The sequence below is a fragment of the Ruditapes philippinarum genome, unplaced genomic scaffold, assembly GCF_026571515.1.
Source record: "Ruditapes philippinarum isolate M1 unplaced genomic scaffold, ASM2657151v2 ctg242_1_1_1_1, whole genome shotgun sequence".
In the NCBI taxonomy this organism is placed as follows: Eukaryota; Metazoa; Mollusca; class Bivalvia; order Venerida; family Veneridae; genus Ruditapes; species Ruditapes philippinarum.
Genome location: NW_026855075.1, coordinates 148660 through 175114, shown reverse-complemented (window position 1 = coordinate 175114; position 26455 = coordinate 148660).

The following is a 26455-nucleotide window of genomic DNA, read 5'->3' as shown; positions in this document are numbered from 1 at the left end:
TTACTTTACATCCTTTTTTTTATAAAATGAAAATGCTTTTAAATGCTTTTAAAATTTGTACATCATTATAAAAAGTTTCTGATGATGGTATTTTTTTCTTGCTATTATAAATACGTATACAAGTACGTAGGTACGTGGAAATAAACCGGACTTTGCAGGTATTAGAAGGCTTAAAGCTAACTTTTCTGCTTTAAAGGGCATCTAGTGAGTAGGTTTTTTTGTTGACACAAAAGGACTGGACGTGTGTTTTTTCGAAATTTGTACAGTATATCATTGGATGTAGTACTGGACTAATTACAATAACCAATAAGTGCAATATCATACGCTCAATCCAATTACCAATACAATCATTTTTATTGTACAAAATGATCAAAAACTGAAAAGCGTTTAAACGCATTTAACTCAAATCAAGCTTAGAATCGTACAAAAATCGAGCTTACATTTAATTCTGAGTATATGTTTTATTATCGTCTGCAATTTTTTTACTGCTTTAAACGCCCCTGGTAATCTATGTAAGAATGACTTTTTACCATTCGACTTTATTGGAGATCCTTTCTGTTTTTAGGTCCTAGATTTGAAAAATGGTCTAGCTTTAGTTTGTGTCAACGCATTTAAGATCTTCAAGAATTGGACTTAGTTTGGATAAATCTTTTACGTCCAGTATGAATAGTTAGAATGTTTTCATAATTTATTTTAGATATGAATGTCAATATGTCACCGAAATATGCCCACTTATCATTTTGAAAGTCAGCATACCTATGCTTGCTTGGGGGTATTTCAAAAATATTTTTCTTCGTTGATAATCAACCACGCCCGTATCAACCATACCATTGAAATACATGTATTTTGTTAATGGGCTTGTAATTTCACGGAGTAAAAGTGATGAAGTAGTAATAATATGCTGATGTTAAGCTCATTCTTTGTATACATTTTCAATATATGGCTGGTGTATAACGAGAAACATATACATGTGTAAGTTAAATATTTCATCATCATCTTTATTATAATTTTTATCATCGTCATCATCATGATCACCATCATCATCACAATCATCATCATCATCATCACCATAATCAATCATAATCATCACCATCAATTATCATCATCATCATCGATCATCACCATCACCAACATGATCGTCGTCGTCGTCATCATCATCATCATCATTAGTTTACATCGACAAGTCTACAGAACTACCTTCTGAATATCGATAAACAACACAACCCTTGATTCTGAATTCTGAATTTTTAAAAGAACAAACGGGCCATGCCACTGACCTACCCTGAGCTGTCACATGACAACTTCCCCACGTTAAAGGGTGAGTTGCAAATGGTTTCAAGTCTGTGTGCATTACCTCCTTGGACGTCGAGGCCGGGGAGTATAACACAATTTTTTATTACAGAAATGTCATTAAAATGCTCCTTATTTGTTTAATTATAGTGAAGAACACCCATCGAAACATATGTCAAATAACAGATTATAACGACATTAGAAGCTCGTTTGTAAAAAAAACTCCATTACATAATTATTTATCATAATCACAGTCGCTAATGTTAATTACAAGACGGATTGCACCTAATTTTCATTACCTAAAAAAGAACAACAAAAAATCTTGCCCAACATAATGTCTTTTGAAGAATGAAAAAATGTTTGAAAATTATCAAAATATTTGCTTTCTGAAATGATCGACTGTGTTTAAATGTTGTTGTTTTTTCTCTATATATATTTAAGTTCTCTAAATCGTTATCCACAATCAAGGTGGATACATAAATAATAATGATACAAGAACTTTGCACATCAATTTATAACAATTTTCTAAACAAGAAAGGTTTTTTAAAAAAAGTTACACATGGTAATAAACCTTGTTTGAATATGTGGCAGAATTTTAAAGTCATTTTGCGTTATTTGATATTCTTAAAAATTTTGTAAGGATTGAAATGAACAAATGAAAATTCAACTTATATTCATTTCTTTCCTGTAAAATTTAAAGGAAGTCAGATGGTTAGCAGACGGCCTTTGGCCGAAAAATCAATACTCTGCTGTAAACCATTCTCGAAAGATTACCATTTTTTATGCTTGTTGAAATCACCTCCAGTTTTTCTTGACCTTAGAATTTATTTACGATATTCTAGTTTCAATGGTGATATTCTAGCGTTTACTGGCAATATTTTACTATTCACTGACGATATTCTAGTTTTAATGGTGGTATTTAATGTTCACTAACAATATTTTAGAAATCATTGGCGATATTTCAGAAATTGTTGACGAATTCTTGATTCACTGGCGATAGCAATACATTTTATATTTCAGGTGTTCAAATAGAAACAACTTCTAGCGTTTGCTGGCTATATTATACATGTAGTTTAAATAGTGATATTCTAGCGTTACAAAATGTAAATAGATGGCAATATTTTAAAATTCATCGGCCATATTCTAGCAATCACTGGCGATATTCTAGTGTCACCGGCGATATTTTAACATTCACTGTGGTATTGTAGCATTCGCTGGCGATATTCTAGTATCACTAGCGATATTCAAGTGCAAGATATTTCAGCACAAGCAAACATCCATTTAGGCTTAGGTTCAAAAACAACTTACCAGAACAATTGAGCACAGCATTTCTCTGCAAGAATCGCTTTTACGTGATGTTTAAGGCAAAGAAGGCCACATAAAGATTTCTTATCAAAACATGCATCTATGTGATATAAAATAGACCATACCGTGGCGGGAAACTGGTACAAACAGTTTTCACGATAACAAATATTTATTTATAAACGTGTACAAAATTTGATAAATCATTGTGAATTTCTTAATGTGTATTTGTTTTTAATGTTTTTCATGTTTCACATAATTGCTGTTCTCTTTGTCATAATTAAACTTCTATATCAAAAGCGGAAATGAGTGATCTATGCCATAATTATAGATGACAAAAACATTAGTTTAACATTGATTGTTTCTATATAAGATGTGTAAAATGTGGTTTATCAGTTGTAAGCGTCTAATGGAAATGGATTAGTACATTTTTAATTATATATATATATCAACGTTTTTGATGATGCTTTTTCAATCCTGAAAAAGTTGTTTTTCCTTTTGCGGCCTATTTCGGTTGTCACGATTATAATTACTTCGAAAATAAATGTAATTTCCTACGTTTTCACATGCAATCCGTGCATGATGTCTCGACTTTGTAATTCCTTTTGAAATCTCTAATTTCTGACAGAAAAAAAACCCCACAACAATCAAATATGACTATCGCGACACACACAACGCATACACGATGGTGAAAATTCGAAATAACGAAATCACGATGGTGAAAAGTCCAAGGTACGATGATGAAAAGTCGAAACTACAATGGTGAAATGTCGAAGAAGAAAAAACGAAATCACGATAGTGATACGTCGATATAATTTCGTGTTTTCACCATCGTACTTTAGTCCCTTCACCATTTCGACCTTTTTTTAAATAACCATCGTACTTTCGACTTTTCATCATCGAACCTTTGGCTTTTCACCATCGTGATATCGTTATTTCAGCACAAGCAAGCATCCGTTTAGTCTTAGATAAAAAAAACTCACGAGAACAATAATTTTTTAGAACAGAAGTTCTCGTGATTTCGTTATTTCCACTATTCATTATCGTGGTTTCGACTTTTAACCATCGTACTTTCGACTTTTCACCAGCACGATGATGAAAAGCTGAAATAACGAAACCATGATGGTGAATGGTCGAAAGAACGATGGTCTAAAACTATATCCACCTGCACATCCGTGCGGTCTGTTCATGGTTATAACTGTTCGTTTTTTGTCAGATTATAATTTGAAATTTTACCTTGATTTAATAAATGGTTTTGTTAAAATTGAAAGACGGGCCACTCCATTTTAGATATATAAAACATGGTAAGGATTAATGTATATGCACATGTTGAATTATATTTTCTAATGCGCTTTCCATTGTTTTGTTTGTTTGTTATTTATTATTATAATTTTATATCATTTTGTTTTTGGTCACAAAAACTACTTAGTAAATGTATCTACTATTTCAATCTTTTAAACTGACATTACTTTGCAACTTGACAATTTAAAGAAAACAACAACATCAACAACAATATCAACCCCAAGCATTGAATAGTGGTATCATAATTACGCATGTGTCAACATTGAATGTGTGCATTGTGGTGGCGAAATTTCGTCATGCTAAGTGTATACGTATTGTGTTAAATAAAAATAAAACATGTTGTGATTTAAAGGATAGTCATTAACTTTATCATTAGTGTGCACATATGTTATAGGGTTAAAAAGAAACACTGTATCTTATGTTAATGAGCAAACAGACAAGAAAATCATCAATCTTGTTTTAAAGTGTGGTTAAACGGTCATAACCAGATTAAATGATTGAAATTGATCAGCATGTTCAATGCTGATCTAGTTTGTCTCCATTCAACGTTTTACATTGCTTTGATTTAAGATACAGTATATCTAAAATTAACATTTGAAGTAAATTCAACAATTCGCATACGGTGAAGTTTAGAGTTTTTTTTAGTGACATCAACTCCTTTATTTTCCTCCCTTCCTCTATTCTGCATTTTTATTGCCTTTATTGAAACATAACAAAAATTAAGAACATGTGAGGTAAATTCAACATTTCGCATACGCTGAAGTTTAGAGCTTTTCAATGACACCAACTCCTCTCCTCTTCTCTCTTATCTGCTTTATTCTGTTCTGTTCTGTTCTGTTCTATTCTTTATCGTTCCATTCCAATTATTAACTTCCATTTTTTTAACAATTTAACATAAAAGCCGCCGACCAACAGCAAGAATTTAGATAAACCAAAAATCAAACCATTTTTACAAGGACAGTCTTTTACTAGTAAGAACATGATTATTAAGTGTATATAAGTGGTATGTAACATTTTGTGGCGTTTTTTTTGTTCGCCATATGAACAACAGTTAAAATTAATAACAGAAATAGTCCCCACTTATCATAGGTGTCAACACTGAAAGATCGCCTATAGGTGCGAGTAAATAAATGACAGCGTTTAAGGGAAAAGACAGCCCCTCAAATATCAACTTGAAACAATTTAGAAATTTGACAGTACCAATTATTTCAATAATGCCACTTTTAAGAGAACAAATGAGAAGCAGAATATCATTAGAATGTTATTAACAACATATGATGGTTGTTTTGTGAAGGTTTAGAGATATGCCTACGCTGCAGTCATGCTTTCAAAGAATGCTAACGCTGACTTTGGTTTTAATGAATGTATGCTGTACTGATAGATCTAACTTTATACCTTACCAAGCATAAGTTTCGTCCTTTTTTAATATTAACATAAGTTTAGAAACAGTTTGCTATAAGTGTTTAAATAAAGATAATAGTGTTTATTTACGGAGAAAAAAGGAAACAAATCGATATTGAAAACTAATGGAGAGAAGGGACATCTTTGTTCACTCCATGTTGTGCGGACACACCTTAAAACCAGTTCAAATGTAAATGCAATCTGACTAAAGTTCAGATCAAATTAAAGTTATTTCTTGAATTTCACCGTATTTCGCCTTCATTGTGATTCGGATTTCCCGAAAAAGCTTTTGTTAGCCATACAATCAAACCGTTCTTTACAGATAAGCATTAGACAAATTATTATAATATCGCTGTCCGTGGAAGCAAAACAAATTGTTGATTTCTGTTAGAAAAAAATGTTTCAAAGAAACTGAGAATAATAGACTCAATTTTTAATGTGCAAGGATTTTTTTTGCCAGTTTACCTGCTGGCTATATTGACAACACGACATCGTGGAAATTATCTACTCTGAATTGGGTTCCCAGCGTTTAAAATTAGAAACTGCATCCCTTTTCAAAATTGTGAAAGCTTGCCGATGATTGGTTGTTTGAAAAGTCACGAGAAGGTAACCTCCTATTGGTGCCCATCATATCCGTAGTGTTAATTAGGAGCTGATTTTAATCAAATTGAATGTAAATTGGTTTCTACGTAGACAAAATTGGCATCCGGTATGACATACGGGTTAATCTACCAACGCTAGCTGGACAACGATATAGCTACTTTACATTAAAGAATTCGCCCGACTTTAAAACTTGGAATACATTGAGGGAGAAATTAAGACAATCAAAAAATTAGCTGGACTCTTAAGATAAAATAATTCACCCTTTTCCGAAAAAACACACACACAAAAAAAAACCAACAACAACAACATAAACAACAAAAGATGAGCTCTTCACCTGAAGGAGAGATCATCCCAATCAGAAAAGTTAAGTTGGGCCACTTGAAAGTATTCACCTTTAAAAAAAAAGGATGTGTCTTTCTACAACTTAGTAAACTTTCCTACTGTCCTATTACAATTAATACATTCACTTTTATGATACAAATTGGACCTTTCTTTAATTTGTCTCTGCCAACTTCGTAAGCCACAAATGGATTCTGTCGCTTATCTGTTTTCAAATACATAATTATACTTTTAAGCGACGCGTGTAACAAATGAAGGTTAAGTAAGTATTATGACTGGGTTCGTAAATTTTGAAGGTATACTTTTATGAAATATTAAACGGATTTTCATGTTGAAATGGCTATTTTTGGACGATGCATTTTCATTTTTGTTTTTTTTAACAGCAATTATTCTCTTAAAATCTGAATTGTTTTATTTTCCTGGCGTTAAACGATGTTCAAAAGTTTGGTTTGTCTCTGAACACTTCTTACATTGTCAAGTTAAGATATTGAGCTAAACGGAAACACTGGAAAAAATCTACAAAGATATTTAAAATGAACTCCACCGAGGTCCAAAAGCCTTTAACATACATCATTAAAGCACTTAAACAGACAAATATGCAAAAGAAAATTACTAAATATAGTAAGAAATATATTGAAAATCGTATTTTATGCTATTCTTAATCCGACTTCAGTAAAAAAAATGCGTTGAAAAGCTTTTCGATATCGGGTAATTTTTCACCATTAAAATAATTAATCTGGAAAACGGAGTGATACTTTCCACACAAGTAATTGGTCGTTACCTACATCAACTGCAACATTAATCTCAAAAATATATTTCCAGTCTCATCATGTCAAAAATTAACCTCAGTGGAGTATCTTTAAATGCTTTGTATTGGCTAAGAGAAAGAATCCATAAAGAAAGCCCAAAAACGGCAAAACTGAAATTATTGCAGACTCGGTTTGATTGAGCCTGATCACGGACGGAACTGGAAAGAGCAAGCAATATTCTACGATCCAGGCCCCCTAGCACCGGCTTAAGCAGTATTCTGATTTCAGTAAATGTTAACCTATGGAAGCGAAGATCAACAAGGAAGAGCAACGTGCACGAAACGAAACGCTCATTGACACCCAATTTCAAGCTATACAGGACCACCGGAATGTCACACAGTAGAGCACCAAACAGGACGAAGTCATTGTCTATTGTAACATTTAGCTGTATGCCAATTTAAAACCTTGTTTCGCTGCTATATCAATTACCCTGCTGTAAAATTAAATGTTTCCTTAGTAGTTGAATATCACGCAATCTCTCTTTATTTGTATTAACAATCCTCTTTCCGTTTACTTAACAGCTATGCATTTGCAAGATTTATGGTGTTTATTTTTTGCACGTAGTGCGACAAGGGGCAATTTCGTGTCCTCTTCGTTTTGATAGTTTCATAGCGCAACAACAACAGCAAGATTAATCTTGGTCACAAGAGCAGGCAGTTACTGTCTTTTTGTTTGAGCTACAATACTTTGAATATAACAAACGTTTATAAGTACCAGTTATAGCATTTATGGGTTGGTAGTTACAATAAGATTAATTGTAAATAAGATATACTGTCATTTAGTGGACAATCAGAGGAATATGCTCCTCTACTTGTAAATATTAGAGCAAGAAAAAGGCTTATGGCGTATTTTATTTCAGTATGGTTATATTTTTGGGGTATTTCTGTGTTTTTGTTTCCAATTCTTTTAGTGTCGCTTGAGCCAATGCTTGGGTGTCGTTAGAGCAAATAAGCCAAACCGTAAAGCAATGAATAAGAAGAAAATATAACAATTCTGGCATATCATTTTCCAAAAAATTATATACATAAAGATTATTCAAACATAGCTTTAAACAAAATTTTGAGAAAAGAAGTTTAAAGATAAATGCGGAAACAGTGTTGGCGGCCATATTTTTAACGGATACCAGAGCAAAGATTAATGATGGGGAGTGTAGGAGAACGCAGCATCAATCAAGAACGCTGTAGGGCAGTATCTAGAAAACACGGGCAACATCACAAAGACAATCCTACTATTTTTAAAGTTATAATAGGAAAAAAAAAACATGTTCTACAATAAAATACTGCATGCAGTTTGTTTTCAAGTACACTAAATGGTCAAAAATAATATGTTAGCAATGACGTCAGAATAGACTGTGATTGGTTAAAATGTAAGGGTCAACACTGGAGAGCAGCATTCACGAACAGCGTTTCTTAAGTCATGTTTTACAGTCGTGTAATTAATTAAGCCTAGTGTGGTTGTTTCTAAAATCAACATTTAACCACTTTCATGTTTCCAAGTTGAAGTCTGCTTAAGCCGGTAAGGGACATGAACGGTAATTTGCACTTTCCAGTACCGTCCATAAACAGGCTCAACCAAACAAGCCTGCAACATTTTCAATTTTGTCGTTTTGGATGTTCTTTATGAATGCTGTAATTCTCTATTTTGTAGATCTATATTCCTAATCTTTCGACAAAGTAATCTGTTAAAAGATTTAGATTTCTTTTTACCTTATTCAAATACTGACCCAACTTAAACACTGACGCGATCAACGCCAGTTAAAATATACCGTTCGTTGGCAGTTTTTCTTTGTTATACTAACCATCTCATGCAGATTTTAAAATGGCGTTTATAATATAGTAACACGGGAAGAAAGGAAATGTACCATTATGTTTCATTACTCTGACCATGAACATAGGTTAGACTATTATTAAAAACTGTCTTCACATCAAAGGAAAGCAAATTAGATGATAAACAAAATTTTCGCAAATGATTGCAAAAAAATCTCAAAATACTGTTTCCAGAAATCCCATTATGTGTAAGTGTCTAAATCAAGAAAGAAAATGCGTGTTTCTTTCACGCCTTGTCCAATTGCGTTTCTTACACGACAAATGTGAATTCAAATACAAATTAATTTCGATATTATTTCCTTGTGTTTTATTTCATCCGAAAGTGTTTTCTTGAGACAAAACATAATGATTTTGACAATAGTGGTCTCGGTTTGTTACCTTAAATTATGTTAATAATTTCTAACATTAGTGAGTTAATGTCCAAATGACATATCTGTCAGCTCGTCTTAGTTTTTACTACGTGATATTTTCTGATGGTTTATGATTATACTTTATTGAATCGCACTCGATTATTGCATACGGAATGTGTTCGAAAAGATCATGCGGCTGCTGATTACGACAGTCGTTCTTGATATTTAAACACAATAATAAATCGAGCAGCGCTGAAGGTCAATTTAAAAAAGATCTACTAAAAGTCAAACACTGAAAGAGATTTCCGTTGTTTGATATCGAAATGCAAAATAGATTGAAAGCTATAAATCGTTAGACTAAGGTAAGGATTATATAGTTTTTCCTTCTGTCAAATGCACAGTTTCAGCTACATATTGTCCCTGTCATCATCGTTGTCAGGAACTTTCATCTTGTCATCATCGTTGTCAGGAACTTTCATCTTGTCATCATCGTTGTCAGGAACTTTCATCTTTTCTTTCATCTTTCATCATCAGTTTTAGAATCTGTTCATCAATTCTGTATTTGAAAACACAACAGCAGTCTGAAAAAATGACCAGGAAATTATGTGTTTATACATATTCAGATATCTTTGTCACAAGCATTTGTCAATGGTCATGTCGGTTGCTTTTTAAATAACATCAAAATTGAATCCGGCAATTTTTATTTACCAAACCGACACCGTAAACCGTAGTGATTCAACGTTATAATTATAATTCGTTAGTGGCTTCTGATGAAGTCTCTATACTGCCTTGTCGTTAATAACCATTTACTAACACAGCAACGCCAACTTTTTCACAACAACAACACTAAAAGATGACAACATTGGAATCTTAAAAATGACTTGTTTTCCTCATACAATTTTTTGGAGCTTGTATACACAAAATAAAAACAACAGAATCCCTTAACAACAAAACGGCAAAATTACAAATGTTGCAGACTCGGTTTGATAGAGCCTGTTCATGGTTTTACAAGTTTTTCTGTTTTTAAAAAAATCTCTTTTCCCTCGTTTTGGGTATCATCAGGCAGCTTGGGTCATCCCTTGTGATAAATAAATTGTTAGTTTTCAACAACGCTGCCTGTGAGATTCATATTACTAATAAATGGCTTTTCTGTATTGGGGAGTACAAAACGTTTTTTTTTTTTTTTTATCTATATGTTTAATAAGGACCATACTGCCCTGTTGGTCACAGAAAGTAATCGCTCCGGACATAAAAATCATTTATGCTTCCCTAAAAAAAAAACATTTAGAATTGATGTTAATGCGATTTCCAAAAACAGTGATTTTTGAAATCAGGAGTAAGTGCATGCGACCGCTTTGACCTTAATGAATAGTGAACTTTAAAAGAAAGAAAGTAGAGAAGTGCCCTTTTGTATATTTTAATTCCAAAAAGGCAAGAAAGAAAAGACTGGTTCAAACGTTACCTTTTAGGTATGAAATGACCGGAAATGGAAAACATGTAAATCAACCCCTTAAAAATAAACGCTTTCACAACTAGTTTCACCTTGTGGTCTGTCTTCTGGTATGTTTTGAAAACCCACATTCATTTCCTCAACATTTGAAAGTGCATCAAAGCACATGTAGTGTAACAATATTTCCTTTATATACTATAAATATTTCTTAAACCAACAATATTTAGTACTACTCTGCACGGCTAAACAAATAAAATTTCTATAGCTGCCAAGCCAAGCACGTGAATTTATATTTGTATATTATATATTAATATATACGATCGTCCGTAAAGAGGGGGCATAAAACAGAGGTAGTGATTGCAACCGTGAAATGTGTCTTATGGAAAATAATTAACAACCGCAATAAAACAATGCTGATGATAATATGAATTCTCTATTAACACTTAATTAATTTTCTAACTACAATTTTTGCCTGAAGCAACGTATTATTAATGTTTAACGATTTGCCGAAATGAGTCGAGGTGAAAAGTCGCACTTTCTGTCGCGATTAACAATGTTTCAAACCTATCTCCCTTCAGGAAATGATTCTTGCGGATAAATAGTATTCACGGGCTGTCACTTAATGAAGAAGAGGTTAAGACTTTAATGCTATTAAAATTTATTTTCCATGTCATGTTTTCAAAAGCTATATTCCTTGGACGGGCAAATGACAAGTCAGAAAAATGCGAGTAATAATAGTCTATCTGGCGCGGAACAAAAGCTGTACTATTTGACGATGATAATTAATTGTGATTTTTCTGTCAAGAAGTCTATATGTAGATCATGGGACTGAATGTGAGCCCACAAATTAGAATAATTTATTTGGCTGTTTTATCAAATCAGTCCAATTTAACCTTGTCAGTAATCATGCACATACAATGCAAGGACTTATGTGCGTGAAATTACAATTACCTAATAAAGAGGGTGAATTTTATGAAGTAAAAAAAAACACGTTTCAACAATATAAAAATAATTTTGTATATATTATACCATGTTCTTAGGACATAAAAACTAAAGCTATTTGCAAAAGTAATTAAGTAATAATAGTTACAAGCGGTTAGGCAAGGAGGTATTTTGTGGTATGCATTATTCATGGAAAATGTATTGAGTTTCGAATAATACCGATACGCAGATGGTTACACAGTTGGAATGAAAAAGATAGGGCAGTTCATTCACTAGAAAAATAATTGAATATAATAAAGTAATAATAATAATAATAATAATAATGATAATAATAATTAAAATATTGATAATAATAATAATAATAATAATATCTTTATTTAAAGAAGGTAAAACATGAAGATATACCATCGTAGAAAACAAATAACATATCTTAATTTTAAATGTGGCCTTCTAAACAATATATAGAAACACAACACAAAACATCATAAAACAATAACAACTATTTCATCCTATAACTTTTTTGACAAACGCTTCTTTTAGATATTAAATATCATTTACACAATTTTCATTTACAAAAATTTTAACAAATATGCATACTAGTAATTAGTATTATAACATAATGACAGAGTTATAAAGATATTTATTTGATCTGAAAGATATGTTTTATACTTATTTTTAAAAGATGTCAGAGACCTAGAAGAATGTATATTAGATGTCATTCTATTCCAAATCTTTGCACCATTGTAACAAAAAGTCGTTTTACCATAGTTTGTGTAAGTTCATTACAATAATTCCTTTTTTGTGTTTCGTTCATAATATCATGCAGTTTGTTTTATTTGGATGGATTAACATATTGTTTAAATTGCACCATCGATCTATGGCATTCACAAATTTTGTCGAAGTTTACTTTCGACTACATTCAAATCATGATCAGAAACATATATATAGTAGAATCGCCAGCATAAAGATCTATATTACTATTTGTAATACCTAAAGCAATATCATTAATGTATAATAATAATAATAATAATAAGGGGTCCAGAATAGATCCCTGAGGAACGCCAGAAGTTCAAGTCTGCTTTTGGACATGGTACGTCCAACCTTAACAGCTTGCGTTCTATTTGACAGATCAAATTTGAAAACATGGACAATTTTCTCTGAAAAATGATAAAGTATTTACTTGTGTAATACAATTTCATGGTCGATAAGATACTAAGCTTTTCTTAGATCTAAAAATACAGTTCCAACATATTTACTAGCATCTACCCTTACCACCTTAAATACCTTTAATGGACTTATCCATCTTCAAATCAATTCATCATTTTTAGGGTGGGGGTGGATCAAAATATTATCAGACGGCCCATGAGTGCCGACAAATTGTGGTCTGCATTGGTTGCATGGGTACGGCAGAGTTAAGATTTAATGTATTTTTCTGATAAGACCTATCATCATATAACTCTAACACGAGCATTTGGCCTGAGAGTATGAGTTAAAGTTGAAAGCAGGTAAAATATCGTATATATTCTCATAAAACAAAAGTCTATAAATGTACAGAGAAAATATAGGTATAAAACAATATCCTTTTCCGATGACGTCACAACATTCTCTTTGAAATGGTTGCCTATCATTGGCTGAACGCGGAGCGGAATTAATTTAAAAGATAGCGGTGATCTTTTGATATTTACGACAATCATGCTTAACATAAATATTTGTAATAAAATCAAAATATTTAGATTTATATAAAACGGATATCCATTTAGAACAACTCATGCTCGATGATAAAGTAAGAAAGAAAAAATCGTTTGTTTGAAATCTTTTACAACTGAACTGTCATTTCTCGTTTGTTAATTTATTAAGTCAAATATTAATCAAATCATTAACCAATTTGTGCAATTAATCTGTATTTTTTCAAGTAATTTTGGTATATAAAGACAATCAAAAACGGAATAATTACAACATTTATTGTTTTCCTTTGAGAACGAATGTCAACTTTGTCAAACCATCAAATATCAAAGTTCGCGCATACAACATACTCTTTTTCGAGTGGATGCCAATAAACGGAAATTATAAACATAATAAACAGAAATGATTAACATAATTAACGAAAAGTTCAATATTTTTTTATTTTACTTTTTTGTTTAAAGATATACTTTAAAAGCTTCCTTTTAGAGAGCACTTAGTGACATTGAATAATACCGCTCACATTTTTATTTTTATCATTCGTTAATTAAAGATGGTTAGATTGTATGACAGTTCTAAAGCATTATCATTAATTAATGAATAAAATTACATATGATTACTGTCAAAAAGTTAAAATGTTGACATTCTACAAACTATGTGTAGTAATGATATTAATTAATGACTTTAATTACACACATAATGAATTCATCAAGACTTTTAATCTATGTAGGTCTTTGTTGTAATTGAATATACGGAAATATATTTATATATTGTAACCCGTCTGTACGGCGTTAAATGGGCGTTCGATTTGAAACTGACAAGACATGCATATTGTGGTATGGTAACAGTGTGGTTTTGTAAATGATTGTTTACTTATTAATTGACTGTTTAATTGGCAAAATGAGAACAATAAATATGTCACATTCACAAATATTCAAATAGGTCCATTTACTTATATTTAAAAAATAAAGAAAATTAATTCGCATTTGATTACAATATTATACAGGTGTTGCTTGAACTTTTTTATGAACCGAGATATTTACCTTGTAATGCACAGAATTGAAACTTGTCTGTAGTATTATGTGCTCGGGAAAGTAACAGATATGCATGTACCTAACTGATGGAATTTGGAATAGAGAGAGCACATAATATATCTACAAATACATCTATTATGACTCATGATATAATTTGTAGCACTTTCATTTCAGTAAATAATAATTTATTGTCATAAGTCGATTTCTGTATCTGTTCATACTTGAACATTTTTCAAATTAGATATTCATCATAACTTTCTGATATTTAGTAATGACTTAATAAACGAGTTACCATTCCGGCAAATATCGTAAAACAATGGGCGATAGACCGTAAATTTACCAATCCGGTAAATACCGAAAAAAGGATGGTGATAAGCCTCGGCAATCCACCGGAAGTCATGGTGAATATAGACTGCCTACGGCCGAAAAAAAATCAACTCGTACATTATAGGGGATGTCATGACATTCAAGGTCAAAAACCAAAGAGAAATTTAATTCTTTCCCCAGTTAAAACATATGTTTGTGTATATTTTTTTCTTACAGTCTGAGGATTTTGTTGAACAGTAAGAGATTCTTTATAAAACAACGTGCATAATTGTTTTGAAATAAAAAAGACTGCAATACGAGAGGGTCCTAATGATAGAAACTACTCTAGTTCGTAAATACATAACTGATTTAGAAACGCAATGATTTTCATTCGTTTTTATTTCAATTCGTTTTTATTTCAGTTTGTTTACTTAGTTTTCGTGTCTAGTGTTGCAGGTAAACAAGTTGTGTATTTTATACATGTTTTTATCTTAGATATGTTTTTATTTCTATATAAGTATAATATTATGAAATTATCATTTGTTAACATCATTAAATTAATAATCTTACAACCAAGGTCGTACCAGATAACTGCTTAAATAAATGATCGGTAGATTAATAAATGATGTATCACTATATTTTAGCAGTGTGTGTAAATATGCACATTACATTACAGCGTCCCTGGAAACAAGCACTCGTGCACGTGCCTTAGAAAATAAGAAATTAGTGTGTGAGTACTCTAGGTTTAATAAGGATGTCCGTGTGGTCACAAAAAGCAGATTTCGTTGTCTGGTACGGACGGACGGTGGGCACCCTAGCACACATTCCTAGTCGTCTCTGTCCACTCCCGTCGTCATTAGTCAGGACACCTGCAGCTGGTCCACAGTTTTCTTTATTCCCGTCCCAAGTTCTTCAAATCTTCTGCCGATGCCATGTGCCTTCTCTGCGACGTGCCCGCTCTGGGGGGAAGAGAGAATATATGAATTAAGTAGATGTAGTAGGTATTTTATATGATTAAATACGGTACTGCAAAACATATGACTTTTATTTGTTTTAAGATCGGTAACATAACTTATATGCTGGTGTGTGTCTATATAAAGGTGTTACTATTATTTATTACCCATATAAGTACAATTTAAAATCATTTATGTAAAAGAAGACGAAAATCTTCGTTGAAAAAAAGGTTCATTATAAATAGTCTGTCAACTCATTATTAAGATACCAATATTAATTTTGTTTATGATTTTTATCGTCTGGTGAGTACAGTTGTGTCTGAAAACTATTTATTAAATGTAAGCATCAATCAATCGGCGGAGGGATATCATTATTGACTTGTCACTATCGTCAAATATAAGTAAAATTAAATTGATGAATAGGCGAATTGCGATGATAAACGTCCGCGTTAGAAAAAATCACAACAGTTGAAATTTGGTAGTTATGTATTGTATAAGACTTACTCCCTGTTGCCGATATGACATTAAAAGCATACAAACGCCCCCTATCTTTCCAAGAGAACAATATTAAAGTCTGTTAAGATAAAGTCACTGTGTTTTTTCGAGACTGCTCACTGGCGTAAAAATAATTTATCGGTTTCATAAACATAATTTAACATGCTAATAATGATAATTCATGTCTTAAACGTCTTTTTCTTTTACTTGGCGCTCTTTTAAATGTAAATGTTTGTTAAATGATGATTACAAACATAAATTAGACTGTCTCAAATTAAGGTGAATTAGCCGAAGAAATGTCCCACGATTCAAACCATGAATTTCATAAGAGTATTTAGCATATCAGTCAGATTTACGGACGGTCCGTGGTTCTGGTCACGCCTGCAATAATGCTAGTGATGCGCCTGGACTCTTTCGGGAACCTTTTAATGGAGAGAATACACTATCTGCATTACAGGGTTTGATTGTAAATCGGGGGAACCGGGTTCGATTCCCGAACGGTGCAAGTCACTTCCTTTGCTCTGCTCTGGTATTTTCAGAAGTTATCAGTTCCTTGCGAAAGTGAAAGTTACTAGTACTGATAAATTGCTTGACAGCTTGCCCGGGAACGCTGCGGTGGCTGAACTTAGCTCTGGTAAATTCAATATGACTCGCTGCCACCACCATCTGCATTCCAGAGAAGGTTTATAAGTGTCTTAGAATAATAAAGTGTAGGCAAACATGTCTTACACCGATGACATAGACAGGCCATCATCGTCATCAGCAATCAAAGGGTTTGAAGCGGTTTATGGGACACGTCTGCTAAATGGCTTATCATACAATATGGCTGGGTAACCCGCTGGATATCTGTCTCAAGTACCTTTCACTTGTTGACATAGGCGTGACTCGAACTTTACCACTCTCATTTACAGCTAGTCGCGGTAATGTTTGTATTGATGTAAGGAATAAATGACAAAATTCCTCAATCAGTAGTTATTGATCTATAATTAAAATATGTACATGACACTCCATGAGCAATATACAGTCAACATAACTTAAATATCATGGGGTTCATTGCGAACGAAGTATTACATATACTATAAAAGAAACTTATAATTCTTAAATATGGCTTATGACTGTACATTTTGAAAGATCCATGATTCCTTTTATCATAATAAATATTTAAAACAGAATGGACTTGGTTTTTTTTCCAAATGTGTACATGTATACATTTTTATATGAAAGTCCAAGTGTTTTTTAACGTCTAGGATATTATAGTATTTGAATATTTCACAAAATTAAGATTAAATGTAATATATAATGTAACATGTAGTTTTCCATAATACCATTAATGACGCCGGTCATATAGAAGCAATTAAATTCAAAGAAATGTAATTAAAGTATGTAAATGTATTGTTCTTTTATAGTTCATTGGTTTGCTTTATTAGTAACGACAAAGATTTAGAAAGACCATGTTTTTTTAATATTGCATTTCTCTTGACTAAACTATGATACATATGTTCCGGTACTAAAATACTGAATAAATAAGAAGGAAAATTTATAATTAAAATACATGTACAATTATTTCAATTCATTATAATCTAACTGCATGAGATTAACACATTTGATAACGAACCTATAGATTACGGTTAGTGACAGTTGAAATATTTACAATGTTTCTAGCAAGTAAGTGATAAGTGCTCGTGCCATTTCTGACAGTCCATGCAGATGACCACCCACTGGTTCCATGTAGATAACGTCATAATAAACACTGTCATACAATAATCTTATCAGCTCGGGCATCATGCTTCCAAATAATACGTTTTCCGGAATGTACGGAAATAACCGAAGTTTTACGATTGTAACGTAACAATCGGAGAATATCTAAATTCTATTTTAAAAATGCGGATGTTCCGTAAAAATTCGGAAAGTCTCGTCTATCGATACGATGCAGATAAAGTTTATTTTCTTCCTATATTTTAAAAGAGGAGTGATGCGTGTGAATTTTTCCCGTTTGCTTTTTGCGCGTTACGTGCATTTTATGTATTTACTCGTTATTCTATGATATACATGATATGGGTATAAAAATCATGGTGATTTAGCAAGATTCCATGCTTGACAATGGCGACCCGCCCTTTTGCATAGCAGTGCCAAATTCTGAGAAAAGAGTCACGTGATATGTCAAAGAAGCTACGTTTCCAAATACACCGGGTTTCATTTAAATGCATAGATGTTGTTGAAGAAAATCATACTTTTTAACTTTGTAAAAAAAAAAACAACAACAAAAACATTTGCATACTTGTGGCTTATTAAGATTGTCAGGAATTGCTGTACAAGATGTGAGACGGCCATTTTTTTTAATGAAGCGTACGGGTTATATTTTGTTCACAATAATTTCATTAAATGAGGGACATAGATAACATATTTTGTACATATCTGATTAAATGCATGTAACGTAAAGATTTAAATAATTTTGAAAAATTCTATTTATAGAACATTGAAAAAAAATATGTAAGATATGAAAGAACGTAATCGCCTGCTATAAGCATGGAGTTATTGGACCAAAGTATTACCGAATATTCTTGTATTCAAAATTTAAACTACGGAGATAACTACTTTTGGAGAATACGCAAAATAAATACTGAAGTGCATAAACTACTCGAAATTGTTTGCATGTGTAAACACGCCAATGGGGACACAAAGATCAAAGTCATCTTAGATAGTGAAACAATTTAATTTGTCATTATACAGTTTGTAATGGAGACAAGATAAATGACCACTTCTCTACTTATTTGCACCTTTTCCACTGTTAATGATGTTTTTAAATGATCCGAATGACGTTTTGTTTGATAGCGGGACTTTAAACGATAAATAATAATGATGGTGGAACTACTTTTTTGACAGGTTACGCAGTGCTAAATATTTCAGGACCTTTAACACCGCGAATTAATTCATCAACATGTCTACTATTTTAAAGAGATACTTTACCCTATTAAGTTTTAAATTCTTTTAAATTTGCCATGAAGTTAGCGTTTTTGTCGCCGCTGATTGGAAAGGCCGATATTTAATTACTCATTGGCTATTCAGAACAGATACTAATGAATCTTAGTCGTGTTGTTTGACCCCAAAACACGCAAAACCCTCGAAAATGTAGTTTGAACTGACCTATCTAAAGTCTCGTATTTCCATCTGCTGTCACAAGACCCGAAGACCCACGACCTCGGTCGGGTTACCCTAAATACGGATCATGTCAGCGACAATACATCAAACAAAAATTAAAAGATGATACTTTTAATTCAATTATTTAATAAAAAGGATTGGGCCCATAAAACTGCGCGTGTTAGAAAGGTGTTTGAAATGCGTGAAATAGCTACTTAATCATAAAACGTTGCCGAGTCAATTTAAAGAGATTATTAGAGGTTTATTTTCAATATCTTACCGCGAATTTTCAATTTCATTTTTAACGGTTTTTAACTCTTCAATCTCATTAGATTTATGCAATTTTCCGCGTTCATTATTATTGTAATACGAAAAAATTGTCAGGGTTAAGATGAAAACAAAATATATGAACAAATAGTAGTGTTTCAAAATCAGTAAAGCCAACCATAAAAAATATTGTGAAAAAAAAATCCATTCCACACGAACTTCATTTTTGATTTTTCATTTTCATCTATACATTAGTTACTTTTTGACTAAGGATCAGAACAGAATAGAACTGAATTTTTTTGTTTTTCTGTTTTTGACTAAGGTCACAACTCCGTTTGGTATTCTTTATATTTTATTTACTAAATTTATATACATTTGCCAAACTTTTGCCATCTCAAAAGGTTAAAGAGTATAAACAACGCACTTTTTATCTATGACTTTTATAACATATTACATATCTTTGGTTGTTTTTTCCTCCTTATTTTTATCTAATATTTTCACAAAAAACATCCCCAAAATATTCAAGATGTTTCGTATATTCCTTCTATAAAAAAAGGATAGACATACTTAAAAAAAAACTTTTTGATTTTTTGTGTGTGAAAAATTACGAAGCTAAATTTACAATTTTAATCAATTATAAGCGAAAAGCTATAAAATCGGTTTGTAAATATATTTCAATGAGTGTACACATTTTTTTTACCTGTAAGGTTAACGAGTTTACCTTAATTGAATTATCAGATTATTAAAGTATAATTTTCACTAAGTGTCGCCATTTTCATTACGTGGTACAACCAATGCTATAAACGTTACGACGATACAAATTTACATGCATTTATAAGGATTTTATTTTCATAATTTACGTCGATTTTTCCATAATTTACTGACTTTCAATGTTATCACCATGCATAGAAAAGCGCCACCCTGACTGTAGAGTCACTTAATGAGTTTTTTGCAACATGCCCGAACCTTCCGGAATCAAAGACAACGGTGCGTACGTAAGAATAGCTCATCCATCATAATCACTATATAACGTCGCCAATGAATGTTGAAAAGAATATGAAGTCTTACAAATGTTCAAAGAAAAATCAAATTATGCACTAAAGTGCGTTCTAGGCATTTTTTACTAATTAAATTTTGGTGGTTGAAACTTATAAAATGTTTGGTTTTGTTACAAATTAATGGCTTTTCAACATAAACGTATCACGAAATTAATTAATTATGCAGAATTTGAGATGATGAGGACGTTAACTGGTGGAAGGAAATGCAGCCGACTTCAGTAAAGCCATTAGGACTTTTTGTTTTCTAGATGACAGTGGTGGCTGCCATCATCTCAAATAATTCGCTTCAATTATTATAACATGACACCAAAATTTAAATTACTCAAATTTACCTTTTACAAAACGCTTTTAAAAACCTATACATTTGTATTTTGAAATTTTTCACAAAAAAAATTAAAGAGAAAGAAGTTGCTTTTATAGTTTCGCTGGAAACAAAGAAATGTTGAGGTTTTTTTTTCTTATAAAGACAAAAAGTTTTCTAGTGACAACTCAAAGAACCACAAAAACTTTAATCTTTTTACAAGATCCTGCCTACGACGCCATGGGTTGAAGAATAAACTGTAATTATTACTAAAGATGCGTTCATTAAAGAACGTCTAAATCTTTGATATTGCCAAAATTAATGCTTATCTTTTCATCTTCTTCATGGTAATTCCCTTTGACGACATTATTTCACAATATAATTCATTGAAGATGATCAATAAATGGAGTTTTCAATTTAAACAACCACATTAAACTCGTCGGAGACTCCCGACAAAAATCTGAGGTTATAAAATTGATATATTTATAACATGTTAAATGAGCTCACGTGGTGTTTTATGAAAGACGTCTATTTTTTTACTGGATATCATCCCCTACTTCACAGTGATGCGATGGTTTAAAATATACACATTAATTTAAGATAAAAACACATGTCATTATTCTCGCGAGACTGGACGAGAGGAAGAAAAAAGTGACGAAAAATTGTAGACAAATAAGTGGTTAATATAAAAAAGAAAATACTAAAACAAAACTAACCAAATTACAGGCATGGTTTATTGATATTTATTCAGAGACATGGATAATATAGTTATCTACATCTCTGCTTTATTGTATTGAAGACTGAATACAGTTAAAGGCGGTGCTAGGGTGGGGTGTGAGAGATGTTTCACTTTCTGTACTCTCTCAATAACAGACTCAATCAAACCGAGTATGCAATATTCACTTGTTTTACTTTGTTTTTCATTGCTCTGGAGGTATCTTCTACTTTTCAAAATTTTAACCTTAATTCATTTACTAAAATATAATGTTTAAGCATAAATTATACTTTACGACCATAAGGCAATGATGAAGCAATATGCCCCTTTGTTATATGAATGTTATAAATGGTCTATGTTCAAGGTAAGGGTTTCAGTAAGAAATTATACATATGAATTGCGGCAGTTTCTATAGTCAAACAAATTGCTGTGATTTAATCTAAATTAAGGACACTTTGTCTTCCATTCTAATCCTATTTTATAAGAGTATTTGAAATGCTTTGTGTATATTGTAAATTGAAACATGTATATATATTTGAGAAATAAAATATGTTTCAACTGCTCTAATGGTTCAATGCCTAAGGTGACATGATTGCTCTTGTATGTTTAGAATTCGGGCCACCCCATTTCTATATTGTCCTGAAAGTCACTATTTCATATTGAGTTACTTTGATTTAAAACCCAACTGGAAAAATGGAATTTTTGTGTTCCACAAAACAAACTGGCAAATATGCATGTACCAGCAATATCCTTTGCAAAATTTCACGGTTAACCAGAAACATCTAACAGGTCTGTACAGAAAACACCAAATTTGTTGCAAAACAACCCAGATCTTAGGATTTCAAAACAAGAGGTGTTTCAAATGTAACTCTTTTGTTTACAAATCTATATGCATTTTTATCTGTGTCAGAGCCATATTATTTCATGCCATTAGCTTTTGTTGTCGTGTTCGACAAAGCCAAAACGAGGAAAGTATTGAACCATCAGTTGACCTCTTTTATTCTTATACATGTTTGTATTTCTATTTAATGATTTTAAAACTGAACTGATTACTTTTGGAACGCTATGTTTCATACACTGTTAATAATGTGGTTACATTCTTGCTTGCGTCCATCATTGCAATCACACCGGTCGTTCATGAGAACATATGGTCGTATCTATTGCGCGTGGGCTACTCTCACTAAATGGTTTTCATCCCCTGATTAACGATAATAGCGTTTGGACACAAACGGACAGTGACTGAAATTAAGTTGTCAGGAAATAATTATCCCAATTATGAGCCTATAAAATCCATCATAAAGGGCAAGAGTTTGGCCATTTCACTATAATCCATTTACCTTCAAACAAAACCTTTTGCGGTATTTCGTTAATAAACCTGTCCTCACGTTTTTGTGATTCTTACAAGTGACCGGTAAAAAAGCGTGGCTGAGGAGATATAAAAACAGAGTGAGTACTTAATACTGCGCATAAAAGTCATTTTCTTATCACAAGTCGCTAATCTAGGGACAAACATCGGTCATTAGTTGGAGAAGTCTCTGATTTGTACGTATTCAGATATTTATTAAAGATGATGATGACTTGTGTTTCCCACACAGCGACTTGTTGACATGTGAAGTATTTTATTTTATATTTCCTGCTATACAGGTTATCAGGACCGTAATCGGATATACCCGTGTAGCCGGTTTTACGCCGATCAAGTCATCATTCTTAATGGACATTAATGAAATTATTGCCTATTTTATTGAAAACTATTTTTGAAATGTTGGTATTTAATGAAAATGCGAAATTTTCCAATAAAAAATGACAAATTAATATGAGATTAATAATGTTAAACATTTTTATGTATTGCTTTATTAATAAAATAAGAGATAAACATTAATTTACAACAGAAAGCTATGTGAGGATTTCGAATGAAACATGTTTCTACTATATATATGTAAATAAAACAACAGAAACAAATAAAATAGATATGATACAATTTGTGTGCGGTAAGAAGGAACTAATCCTGAGAAAAAAATAGAAGAGATAAATGGCCGAAAAAAATTAAAAGGCTGCCAATGTTGGAAGGAAAACATGGTGTCATAGGCAAAAATTAAAGGCTAAATGTTTTGACTGGCTACAAATAAAAGAAAGAATCCCATTGACCATTATGTTTTAAGGAGGTCCTGGGCGATAAGATAACTGAGTGACCAGATCATGGTGAAAGGTTCAGAATCTGGAAAGCAACATGACCTCGAGGTTGTATAACTTTTTTCTAAGTTCAGACTCAAATCTCGAAATTTTCATTGGTCAATGTGCATTTTGAACTGGTTTCTGACCAATTAAATAATGGATATTTGACTTTGAGCTCAGAAAATTTCTTTATAGCCTTGGACCCTGAACAAGAGCATGTGATAAATAGTATAAAGATAGAAACGAACCCGAGAATGTCCAATAAAACTAGGAATCCTTAGCTGGGCAGGCTAGTTTGCCACCATGGCCGCTTGGGCCACTACTACAGGGAGAAATTTGTGAGCATCCGGGGTAAAAGGAAATGTGCTTCCTACCGAAATGGTTGATTTAGAGAGCATAATAAGATCACTTCTATAAAAGAAACAGTCATCTAAATCTTTATAGTTTGTATACACCACATCAAAGAGACGTAGTTAAAAGAAATGTGCATTATGACAGGATTTTATAGTGAATAAAACACCTTAAACTTTCCGTGTTTTATTATTAACCCCCCAATGAAATATTGCCAAATTTAGCGTTTGATCAGTTAATGTCATGTATAAAATACCATTAATGTTTTAATTTCATTTCAAGTTTTCTAGAGATGATAAATGGTGCGGAAAATATATCATTTAAGAGCAATGAAGTAGATGTTCACTAAATGATTTCATTTATGATAAACCAAATTTATTTACTGCAAATTTGTCGCAAAATTTACCACCAAATGAAATAGCATTTTTTCTCAATGGTTAAAATTGTTTAATGAATTAAATAAAACATGACAATTTCATATGAATGAAACATGGATTCGTCTGAGCGGATCCGCATATTGAAATAAATGGATCTCGTAGTAAACATTGAGCTAAACTTGTTTTTTTATGTACATTTATGATATATCAAATCCTTGCAGTAACGTAACATGCATTGTGTGCATTTGAATACATAATTAATCGGTGTCAACTTGTATTAATTAAGATGCAACATCTTGGAGATTCACTTACGTTTGAACCCTTTTGAACCATTGGTTCATGTACATATATACGTGTATACATAATTGGCTAGCAAGTAATTTTCAAATAAGTTTAGTACCCCTATGAAAATCAAAGATTTAAAACATGGATATTATAAAAAAAATCGGATTATCCGGGCTTCGTACTTATTTTCAAACTCAGCGATAAAAGTTGAAACAGTTTTTGATCGCATGCGCAATAAATTTAGCAGTTTCTTTTTGAATTATCAAACAAGCTGATATACAAATTATTATAGTGGTTGTAAAAAATAAATTCTGTAAAAAATTTCCCACATTTAAATCTTCCTCTCTTAAACGCTTGATTAAGGAAAGGATTTTGTTTTTGTAGAAGAATATTCAATCAAGCGTGACTTAACATCAAACCTGGGTCCCAGATCAAACATACCATGATATAGCTGATTTCTTTGATATTTGGTAATAGTAACACTGTACGTTTTTCTACGGTACGAATTATTTACTAAAATTAGTAAATTACACTTTGATTATATATATGTTAATTTCCAGTATTGAACGCTACATTTTGTTTTAACTTGAAGATTTACAAGCGTTCCGATGACAAGAACAATGATCATTCAAACATGGCCGAGACACTGATTTAAACGCGTCGGAAGCGCTTGTTATTACGATCGGTCACGTGATGGTGAAAAACAAAGTAGTGAAATGATATGAAAAATTAAAAAGCAATAATTCAATCATCAAATAGGCTCTAACGGGGCTATATGACTTTAAACCGTTCATTTCACCATTTAGATGTCGGTAAGATATGACATAAGTGGCCTTAATAATGGAATGGCGGTGTAGTAATTGTCATTATGATGTAAATCATACGTGACACCGGTCTAATAATATAATAATACAACCAATGAGCTAATACTGGAACAAAACAAAATAATAAAACGTAGGGCTAAACCGTTTTTTAAAAAAATAAAATGGTATCTGAAAAAAGAAATTTGATAATTTTATTAGGGATAAGTTTCCCCTTAAATCCACCATTTACAAAACATTTGATTTGTAGTTGTCTTTGAAAAATAGGTTCTTAACAGAAACACTGTGTCCAAATTCACTGATGTTGATCTGCAAGAAATAATATTTATAGAAAATTATTTAAAAAAAATAGTATAAACCCATGGCCAAACTAGCCAAATGCCAAAACAAACCTTTCCTTTGCGTTTTATTATATACGTATAGCGTTGGAGTTTGTAAATTTTAAATGGCAGTCTTGTACTGTCTGTAAAAATAAAAATAACCAAAGAACCTTCCATAGACCATAACCAATCGAAGAATTTCCCACTCAAAGAAATTCCAAATTGTGGCAAATTTTGCCCTCAATGGTTTTAAAACTTGTTGTTTTTTCCTCTCTTTTTTATCAAGGGGAGATTGACTCTATAATCTTTCCTGTCACGCTTTGTTTTTTCAGACCAAAATTCACTCTTAAATGAAAACTCATTTTTCCTAATGTCTAACATTTTAGGCATGCGCAAAAAGAATTGACGTTGCATAATGGTTAGAGATAAGATTGAATGTCAATACTATCATAATATGCAGTAGCAAATAAAAATGTCAACATTTTTCTAAAACAAAAACAAAAACAAAAAATTTAAAAACTTAAAGATATTATTTCTAGAAATGAAGTAACAGGGAATATTAATTATA